Consider the following 11,302-nt stretch of genomic DNA (forward strand, 5'->3'; position numbering starts at 1 on the left):
CTCCCTCTGATTCAGGGACCTTGGCCCAGATTTTGGTGAGGGAGCCATCTTAGGTGTTCTTGACGTTTTTTAGGGTCGAAGGAGGGTTCTTGGATCTGTTCCTTGACATGGCGGGGCTGTTAGACGCGGTCTGAGGTCTAGGCGATTATCAAGGTTTCTTATCCGCTCAGGTGATATGGTGCGGAACAGGAGTGGGACCTCTGTCCTGATGGATGACGACGGCTGCCTCCGTTGGGTTTAGTGTGCACCTCTCCACCTCTATCCTCTCGTGCCTGACATAAAGGCCTAGTCCGACCTGTGTGTTCTCCTCTCTCCCCAGATGAGTTCAGTGACTGTATAGATTGGGCAAGATTTCGTGATACTGTAAAGTCAGTTTTAGTGGGGTCTAGGTCCTGTTGCCCCGGGTGCGTCTAATCCCTCGCTCTCTGCCCCACTGATAGGTGTCCCCTTTATTCCCGCCGTCGGATTGATCGCGTGCCGCTTCCCGACCCGGGGTAGTGCAGCTCGGGCGCGTAGGGTACGCCTGACCTGGTGTTGTCTCTGGGAGGTCTGGAGGGCCACTGAACTCTTCTTCGTGGGCCCCACAGGTGATCCCGGAGGTGCCGTTGCCTGGTCCGTGGGTCCACAGCGCTCCACCCCGGTCCCCCGAGGCTTGGGCACCGATCTGGGCTACAGGCTATTTGTGGGGCAGAGACGAGGGTGAGCTGCCCGGCCCACCCGATGCAGCGTCTGTCCCAGTCGGGGTCTCAGGGGCTGGGCCGGGTTGGGCTTTGGTGGATCCGTTTGCTCCAGCGGGTGTAGAGCTCTGTGTCCCCCTGGATCCTCCAGCTGGCGGGGGTTCTCCAGCAAGATGCGTTCACTGGGTTTCCGGGGGTGCACAGTCCGAGGAGGCCGTTCACCGTCTGCTAGTGTCGCTGCAGAGTCCGGGCGAGACTCCAGGTAACTTTGGGAAGTACTTGCCGTAAAGGGTTCAGGAGGGAGGTGGTATCAATTGCCAAGACTGGCTGTGGAGCCCCTTCACCTTATTTTTCCCCGGACCAATGTCCGAATCGTCAACCGCTCCTCTTCACCCCCGGACCCCCATCGGACTCTCAAGCACCACCCGAACAGGGCTCGGAGCACACTTCAGGCGCAGCAGTGTGCTGGCGCGGGCCGGGTCTGCCTGGGTGAGCTTCGTTTCGGGGTAGTCGCTGCAGGTGTCCCCGTGGGTCGCCTTCGGGCCGTTCACCAGACTGGTGTTGCAGCCGCCGAGTTGGTCAACCGGGAGGGCAAAGTTCTGTGTTGGGGCGGCAATTGGTACCGTCGGGCTCGGAACAGATCAGGGAGCAGGGCAGCCACGGTGTTTGTTAAACGGCAGCCATCTTGGAATCTCCTGACATATCATTTCTTGAACACTTTTTTCTTTTGCATAACATTGTTTCCCACACTATTTGTTTTTAGAGGTAAGGATTGGCAATAGGTTTATTAGTATAGGCCCTTTTATTCTGACAAGACACCACTAGGACTGCGTTATTATTTGATGGTCGTAGCTTGCTCCCATCTTTAGATTTAGGATTGGATAGGCATCTTTCAAAACTAATTGAAGTTCAATAAACACTTTTGAACTGTGGTCACTTGTGTCTGTCTTACTGTTTATACCATGCCTTCCTTACAGAGAACATTCTGAAATCGCCCCACGATCCCTCTGCTGTCGTCCCAAATGACGAGTGGGGAGATGAGGCTGTCTTTCGAATTGAGAAACCTGAATATGAGGCCAACCTTTCCTCTGCAGCAGTCTCGCAATTACAAAACAACATAATGGTGGCTTTAATCATCTCTATGGCTTCAATCTCTAAACTCCATGAATCATTTAATGATACGCTGAAAGATCAAACAACCCTTTTGGCAATGATGAATTCGAATGTTGATCTTTTTGAAAGCTTTGTTGCTAATGTGCATAGTAGATTGAACAAAGAGGCCGAAACATCCTCTCAATGGCAAAACAGATTGTGCGATTTAGCGAGGCGAGAAGAGTTGGACAAAAACACTTTGATGGACGCACTTTTGAAAGACTGCAAATGGATTAGATCTCAATACAAAAATTCAAGCATGAGTAACAAGAGGTCAAAAGAGACCTCAGACCAGTCGGTACAAATCCAGCGGAAACGGCCTAGGGCAGGGGTGCGCAACTGATTTAGCCGGAGGGCCGAATGTACCACACAAGTATCATAGAGTGGGCCGGACTATCTATGTTGATGAGCGGGTGGTAGGGGCGTCAGTGCACGGATTTGAGCAACAAAAAAACCCCAAAGAAAATCAATAAATGAGGTGTCAAGTGCCTTATAATGGTATTAGTACTTTGGTTAATTTTCATTGCGGGACTGAAATAATGTTTTAAATAGAAGTGAAACTGCAGGGATCGGGATGCAAAGACAGTGACTTTAGGCCAGGAAAGATTTCATTAAACTCAGGTGACTTGGAGGGCCATTAATTATGTCCTGAAGGGCCGCATTTGGCCCACAGGCCTTATGTTGTGCACCGCTGCCCTAGGGCATAGGGCCGGTGAAGGTATCCATCCCAAAGCAGCCTAGACTAACAGCGATATTAGATTTGGAAGCGACTGGTGTGCTGGGCACAGAGGAACAAGTTACCGATCACACGGAAGAGACTGGCCAAAAGATGTGCAATGAGATTCAACTAACCAGAGATGTGCCATACCCAGAACCAAATTTGTGATCTCAATAAATCCAGGCTCCAGCTCTAAAGTAGAACACGGAGATGACCAAAAACAGTTCCGTCACACCATTCGCAATATTTGAAAAAGAAGTTGCGACCATACTCATCTGATCCGCAGCTTAATTGAGTTCAATAGCAAAAAGAAAACTAAAATCCAACAGGCAACACATATACCAAAGTCTAATGGGTCAAGCGCCTTTCTGAGGAACTTAAGGACACCTCCTAGGAGGCCCCTACCTGAGCTCAAACAGAGGGAGGAGCAAAGTGGACCGATTGTCCCGAAGTTGAGCAATGGGCATGCAGGGGTGTCTGCTCCATGCCATCGGGATCAAGTTCTCGATACTCAGGAGCACTCGATGTCGAAGGACCCTTGCCTTCCTGATTTGCTAGATTAAATTACTATTCATGAAGAGGATGAGATGTGGGAAGAAAATGGGTGCTTAGAGTCTCTGGCTAAGGCCAATAGTGCCCCCACTTTGGCTGCTAAGGAGGGGCCGCCCTCCGTCATTTCCTTGGCTAACATAGGACTGGGGGGCGGAGGGAGTGTGCTTGCCCATACTTTTCTGACCTGAACAGAAAAGACTTGCTCTGATTAAGGAACCTAACCAAACAGCTAGAGATAGATGGAACCTTACTGGCCTAGGTACAAAGATGTTGGCTAATAACTCAAGCTCTCAAGGCTCTGCTACTATGGGGGAGAACCTGATTACATTGATTGAAAATACTGCTACCGATAGATGATAACCTGATCATCTATCGGTAGCAGTATCTTTATCAGAGAAATGTTCTAAAGCTGTTGCACCATATCCCAAAATTAAGATACATCAACTCAGAGGATATTCAGGTGGTACAGTTCATGAATAGAAAAATTTCTATATTGGGTAATGCTACATCTAAATTCTGCACTGATAAAAACCACTCTATTAGACTCAGGCCTAGACTTGTTGCCGTTGGGATTTGAGCTAACCGATCACCAAGAAGTAAATGGAAAAAGGCATGATGACAACAATTCCTCACACAAATTGCCCTCTATGGATACAATGCCTTGCTCGAGAGATAAGTTTGATAACACCTCAGGAAAGGGGCCATCGAGGGAGTGAAAAGAAAGTATTTGCTGATAAGTGACGGTTGATCGTCAAAGGCTCCATCCCGACAAGCCTACCTGAAGTCATTGAACAAGACTGGTCATGGTTAGCAGGGGCATTGGCAACATTGAATGATCATTAATGCCAGGATGAGGGAAAAGTCCCTGAGTTGCGAATAGTATCTTGGAACTCAAGGGGTTTTCTTTGTTTATTTAACAACAAAGACCTTGGTCTGGGGTCTTATGACATTTTATGCCTTCAGGAGACCTGGTTAAGATCTAACCGAAGTTGTGAGGGATTTGAATGCTATTTGAATCATGCAAAAAAAGGGCCAAAGGGTAGGCTATATTCAAGCCTACTGATACTTATAAAAGCTGTAACGGGGACCGTGGTGCAGGAAATGTGTAACCCTAATCTTTTTGTACAAGCGTTGACCCTTTGGAGAAAGAAGATTGGTTGTGATGAAAAAATGATGCTTGTAATATTTAATTTGTACTGGAACGGGGATATGTGTGAAGAAGATGCCATCACTGACTCTGTAATGGGGATGTTGGACGAGATATATACCACCTGTAAAGAGCCACACATCATTATGTGTGGGGACTTAAATGTTAAATTCCTAGATGTCCAGGGGATGCTTTTGAATAAGAACTTATTGCATAAGTGAGCTACCTGATGGCTTGATGAATCTCTTGATCGGGGTCTCCATTTGTTTAATGGTCTAACCAAGGGAGATATCCCTGAAAATTGGACCTGCGTTAGGGGTGACCAGAAAGCCTGCTTAGATTACTGCTTTGTCTCGCCTAGTGGATTTGTTTTTGGTGGTCCCAATGTTAACAAGTGACCACAATATATTAGAATTGAGATCTGAAGGGTCCGCTATCCCACGTAAGCATCAATCACATCCATTGATGCTGATCTTGCAAGGGAGGAACCGATTAAGAATAAAGCCAGGTGAGGTCACAACCATAACAGCCACACTTAGCAAGTACTTGTTGGGCACAAAAGAGGGGATTGAATACGCATGGTTACTGAAAGACTTTATAGATCTAAGCCAAACCCATGGAAGGTCAACTTTTAAGACCACCCATATACACCATATACAGGTGGTGGAGGCGTGGAAGTTACTTCGGTCAGACCGTAGGAAAATCAAACAAGGTTTAGGTGATGACAAGGAACTTTAGATGAGAAGGCGTAAACAACAATACAGAAACTGGCTGATTGCATCTAGAGCGTCAAGATCACAGAATGATGCTGAACGCATGCAAAAAAACATCTGTAAAAACAACACCAGAAATCTATGGGAATTGATAAACGACAATGGTAGATTTCAATCGGCAACGGAAACAAACCAGGTCTCTGGTGGCTCACTTCTCAGCACTGTTAACAGTGGTACCGCACAAGGAAATCAAAGAAGAGGTAAACCCCATAGAAAAATGGCCTTTTCATTTTAACCAAGAGGACATCAAGGGCCGGATTAAGAAATTAAACTCTTCACAGGCGCCAGGACTGGATGGGCTCACTAACTCTGTTAAAAGAAGCCATAGCTCCCTGGACTGAGTTTATTACCTTGCTTTTCAACCAGATCATGAGGACTAGAGAAGTCCCTAGCTTGTGGAAAACAGCTATAATGATGCCAATTTTCAAGAAGGGCGGTAGAGAAGATCCCATGAATTACTGTCCGATTGCCCTTCTTGATATTATGGGAACAATCTTTGTGTCTATTTTACTATGCAATTTGAATGATTAGGCTATTAGTCCTGGCTGTTTAGACCTGAGACGAACCAGATTTGTTAAGCGGGTGGGTACTACTCTAAACCTCCTCCTCTTAAACCTGTTGAAACTGAATGCTATTAAAAGCAAGTCAAGTTATTACTTGGCTTTTATCGATCTAGAACAAGCATTCGATAGCGTCAACAGGGAGAGATTATGGGGGAAACTGCAGTTGGGTTTGTCCACGAGATCTAGTGGAGGCAATTAAATCTCTGTATTCGGGGAAATCAATGGAGGTTAGAATGACAAAGCAGGGGGGCATTACTAAAAAACTCACACCTACGGAGGTTTAAAACAAGAATGTCCCTTGGCCCACGCATTGTTTAACCTGTATATGTCCGATTTGTCTGAATCTCAGAACTCTATTGTAGCCTTTCCGCCAAAATTGCAGGATTGGCTCATATGCGGATGACTTTGTCATTATGGACCAAAGCCCAATCGGTATACAGGGAAGGTTAAACCAATTTATGGCCTACACAATCTAAAAATGATCTTAGAGTGAATACTAAAAAATAGAAGTATAAATGAGAGAGCATGGTACTTAATACTTAGATCAAAAGTTAAGAGGTTGGTAACCCAAAGGGTGGCGCGGCACACACATTATGATAAATATACAGTCACCCCTGTTCTAATCTATTAGAAACAAAAGGTTGTACCAGTATTAACGTATGGAGCAGAAACAATGCTACACATGGCTTGGCAAACGTGTGGGATCATGGAGGGCTTTTTCTGGCTTTTTCTGCCCAAGTGGCTGCTGCTAGCCTCAATTAGATACGAACTGGGGCTGCAATCTATGGAGTCTATTGTCTTGTGGAAATACATTACCCTGTTCAGAAAATGTGTTATGTCAGATCACACCCCCCCTTTGAGATCCTAAAAAACACAAACGGAGGTAAATCTGATTGGCTGTTGGAAAAGTGGCAACAGGGTGCACTGCTTGGTTAGAATCTGTAGATGCCTCTGTTGAGATTCTGATAACGAATCTGGAGAGGGTTAGAAAACAAATAAGGGACCATGACTGGATAGACACACAGGAAAAAAGATCGAAGTATATGCACACTTTAGTTCACACTTATGAAAGGAGAGCACTCAATCAAGTGCTTGTGTACCTATGCAAATTTCCTTCTCCCATTATTGAGATCTATTTATGAAATTTCGCTTGAACATTTTACCAATGGGAGAAGTATTACCAGTCTGGAAATAGTATCAGACGATGCATTAGACATTTAGGATTTGTGGGGTAAATGGTCCTACCAAATCGGTACACCATCTGGTGTTGGTTTGAGGGAGCTTGTGGGGCTGAGAACTCAATACGTGGAGCACTTTGTAAAAGAGGAAAATACTTTGTCGGCACAGGAGTGGTTGGATAGGTTTTTAATTGGGGATAACCCGAGTTTGATTCTTGCAGCTATGCAATTTATAGAAAATGTTTTAAACATTAGAACTGGCAAGAAACACTGATGAATTATTTGGTTTGGGTTGATCTGCCATTTATCATTCTTGTGGAGTGAAAAAGTTTGATTTGCAATTGATGAAATGTCTTACACTTTTTTTGTTTTTCTTATGGAATTGTGAAATATGAAAGGTTTGTAATAAACCAAAAATAAAACAAAATAAAATGTACAAGATACTTAGGGGAGATTACGACCATAATGTAAGGCAGGTACGTCATAGTGGTGCATACCAACTCGACACAGTAAATAATGCATGGCTGGCAGTAAGAGCGGATAACCTGCATAATGCTAAGCATTAGTGTGGCGTGGCGACGCGACTAAGACTCATAAAGATGTCTGAGCTCAGTAAATAGAGAGGCCACTTCATAGCTTGTTCAGAACAATTTATTAATTCACTGGTCTGCAAACACAGACATCAGAGAAACTTCAGAATCTTACCCGGCTGAGTAAAAGGATGAAGATGAAGAAGGCCAGTCCAGGACTCAAAGAAATGGCACAGCGTGTTAATTGCTAGGGACAGGCATGCTGACCGAAGGTTTGTCTATATCGAAGAGAAATGATGTGTAAATACACATGCATCCACATCAGTGAAGTTATATAAAGGGGCCTCAAAAGTTAATATGTAGTGCTAGAAATGTTAGCCCTGTCTTACTTCGCTAATGGGGATCAATCCACCTCACTGTCAATTCTGCATTCCCGAAGCTCTCAGAAGGGAAGCTAACTATTGCTTAGCGACCCCTTTAAGTAGACTCCTAGGCCAAACCAATAAAGAGAAAAAGCTAGCAGCCGTCTTAGAAGGGTACAACTGTGAAAGTCCACAAGTCCTAATTTACAGATAACCACCCCTAGTACCTCCTATTGTAAAGATGACAAAAGGGGATTTGAACAAGGGAGCTCAAACAAGTTTGTGAAGTTAAACGCGCAATTAATAGAAAACACTAGAGATCGAGCAAGATGGCAAAAAGGCCCTAGTAATGAAGTCATACTGTATGTTGATCAGTACATTAATTAGCCCGCAACCTTCCATCCAATTAAGGGTGGCTAACAGAATAGGAAAAGCTAATTTCTTAGATACCCAGTGAACTCATATTTTCAGTTCCAAAGTCAGGGACTCTGTACAACAAAGATATAGATCAACAACAAAAAATAAGTAATCCTTGAATCTCTTAAAACGAGAACAGGAATGGAGTCCACTATATGGCTGTTAAGTATCCCCACTCATGGGGCCTAAATGGACCAACTGAAAAATAGCACAACGGCTGAACTTAAACATAGTAACAAGCCGTTATTTAATTTTATGCCATTCGATGGCCTCATTGAGGCATGTGCTGTCACTTTGGGTGAGGAAGATCAGTTCCTGTTCACGTTTGAAACGTTTCTCTTCCTTGATTTTGAGAATGAAGCCTTTTACTGTCAAGATAATTGTCCATTTGAAATCATCCCAACCATGGTTCATTGACATAAAATGCTTGACCATGGGGGCCTGTTTGATTTTATTTTTTAGACACTACTATGCTAGAAAATTCTGGTTTTTATTTTGCGGTGGGCCTTTCCTATGTATTTTAGCCCACAGGGGCAAGTGATTAAATGGATCACGTGGTCTGTTTTGCATTAGGGCCTTTTTACCATCTTGCTCGATCTCTAGTTTTTTCTATTCATTGCGCGTGTTACTTCATAAACTCGTGTGAGCTTCCTTGCTCCAATCCTCTTTTATTATCTTTACAATAGGAGGTACTAGGAGTGGTTATCTGTGACTTTCACAGTTGCACCCTTCTAAGATGGCCGCCGGCTTTTTCTCTTTCTCAGTTTGGCCTAGGAATGAACTTAAAGGGGTTGCTTAGCAACACAACAGTTAGCTTCCCTTCTGAGAGAACTGGGAAAGCGGAATTGACCGCAAAGTGGATGGATCCCTGTTAGCGAGGTAAGACAGAGCTAACATTTCTAGCTCTACATATTAACTTTTGAGGCCCCCTTTATAGGACTTCACTGATGCGGATGCATGTGTATTTACACATAATTTCTCTTCGATATAGACAAACCTTTGTTCGGCGTGCCCGTTTCCTAGCAACTAACACGCAGTGACTTTTCCTCGAGTCCCGGCCTGGCCGTCTTCATCTTTTCACTCAGCCGGGTAAGATTCTGCTTACTAATTAGTTACCGTCTGTGCATTTACAGACCAGTGAATTCATTAATTCGTCTGAACTAGCTATGAATTGGTCTCTCTATTTACCGCGCTCAGACATCTTTATGAGTCTTAGTTGTCCAGCCACACTAATGCTCAGCATTATGCACGTTATTCGCTCTTACTGCCAGCCATGCATTATTTGCTGTTTCGAGTTGGTATGCAACCACTATGGAGTGCCTGCCCTATATATGGATGTAATCTCCACTACGTGCCTTATTACGTTTTATTACCAGTTTCATTATTAGATTTCCTGGGCAGTTCTGCACACTGGCAGTTATCTCGTAATCAGAAGACTACTGAATGTGGTGTTCCACTCATTTTTAAAGATGAGCAACATAGTCAGTGGTAGGACTCAAGAGCTCAGAGTTACATAGGTATTTGTCTTGTCATAGTCTTTTTTGGTTTTCATTATTATTCCCTTTTTTAGGTCCCAAAACAGTCCCACATGTCCTTCCACTTTGAATATGTTTGTGACCTTAGTAGCAATAGGCCATTAATACATTGGACAAGAGGACATTTTGGATAGAGGTAATTTCCACCTTACTAGTATTAGGTGATAATAGTCACCATCAGTGTGATTTCTGTTGCCTTTATCAATCGAGTGTTTCAAAGAATTCTCAAAACACAACCCTTTTCGTGTGTTCGCAGATGCACATCCATTAACTGGAATTGGCAGACGACCTGCGTTTGCTGGAGATTAACTCCACCACTCATACCCAGAGGTAACCTTATAATTTTCTAACATTACCTGTGGCTATTTTCTAGGGGCTTATGTTTACCCTCTGTCTTTAAGACTAGCAGCACTAATGGCTACTTTTCTGTCTTTTTTGTAGGTATTCCACAGTATGATAATCTTAGTTTTGAGGTTTTCAATTTCAAGAACACAGATGGGGGTAGTCCTCTGATACGCCTGCTACAAAAATATGACCCAATTCTACAGCTCCTGAGGAAGGTTCTCCAATTTTTGGAACTTTGGAATTGAAACATGTCGAGCATTCGTCATTGTAATATTACAACAGCGTTTGTATAACCTTTTGGGCAATACAAAAAAAGATTACATGCTTTTTCAAGTGATCTGATAGTTGTTTACAAACCTCATCTACCTCACTAGTTAGTCTAGAAGTAGCTAGACAGGTGTCACGATAGCACTTTATTACTTTTTGTCTATATTTGACCTACCATTATTATTGATTGTAGATTGTCTTTGGGATTGTGTGCATATATATATTATCTGTGAGTGTCCTTTGTGTAACCACTGTCTGATGTTTATTAAAATATTTATTGAGTACAATTTGTAACTTGTTTAATATATTATAACCTTTCTAATCTATCTGACTTTCATTAATATTATCTCCATTTATTTTGAGCCTTACACTCAATCCTTACCTTGGATTTGATTGCTGTGGATACCGACTCAAATTCCTGACCTCATACATTTTCTTTTTGGTTACATTTGATTCAGGGGAGAGACTGCACATATACAATTTACAGGTGCAACCCTGTTTTCCCTTTTATTTAGGTCTGATCCATGCATGCCCACCGGTATGACTCCCTTGTCCTTGGCCTCGTCATATTGCTCCCTACATGCCCCGAATGAGCTGTGCACAGTTTAATTTTCCTCAGCACTGTGGGAGGTATCACTCGGTCACCTCTGAATAGTAAACCATTCTCTACACGTACCTCATATGCTACTTTCCAGTTCAGTCGCAGGCCTTCCGAAAGCGCCAATTTATCTGGTCATCCATTCTTCACCCATTTTGTTTTCTTCAGCATCGACTCATCTTTGGCTGATTCTTCCAGCCAGTATTGCTTGCTCATCACAATGAACTCCTTGCTGCTTAGATCTTCGATTGATGCCAATATACATTTGTCTTGTAGGAATGTGTTGTCCATGTAACTCAGTTCTGGCAGGCAAGACATACAATCGACTTGCGAATTCTTCCATCTGGGGATGTGCATTATTTCATATGTGTATTCTTGCAGCTTTACTGATATGCATGCTAGCCGTGAAGTGGATGACTTGGTGTCCCTGGGTTCAGCATGTGCGCTAAGGACCTATGATCAGTGACCAGATAAAACGTGGTTCCCAC

At 43.6% G+C, this 11,302-nt stretch overlaps 1 long non-coding RNA gene across 1 annotated transcript in view; it reads left to right on the plus strand.

Moving 5' to 3' along the window:
• The window catches only part of LOC138528749 (uncharacterized), a 52,519-nt gene extending 42,363 nt beyond the window's left edge, over positions 1-10,156 (plus strand). The window contains exons 2-3 of the long non-coding RNA XR_011284222.1: positions 9,861-9,934; positions 10,046-10,156. This is a non-coding gene — a long non-coding RNA (uncharacterized lncRNA). The remainder of the gene's footprint in view (positions 1-9,860; positions 9,935-10,045) is intronic.
• Positions 10,157-11,302: the final 1,146 nt, after the last annotated feature.

The sequence above is a fragment of the Ambystoma mexicanum genome, chromosome 7q (genome assembly GCF_040938575.1).
Source record: "Ambystoma mexicanum isolate Mex_15411 chromosome 7q, UKY_AmexF1_1, whole genome shotgun sequence".
Lineage (NCBI taxonomy): Eukaryota > Metazoa > Chordata > Amphibia > Caudata > Ambystomatidae > Ambystoma > Ambystoma mexicanum.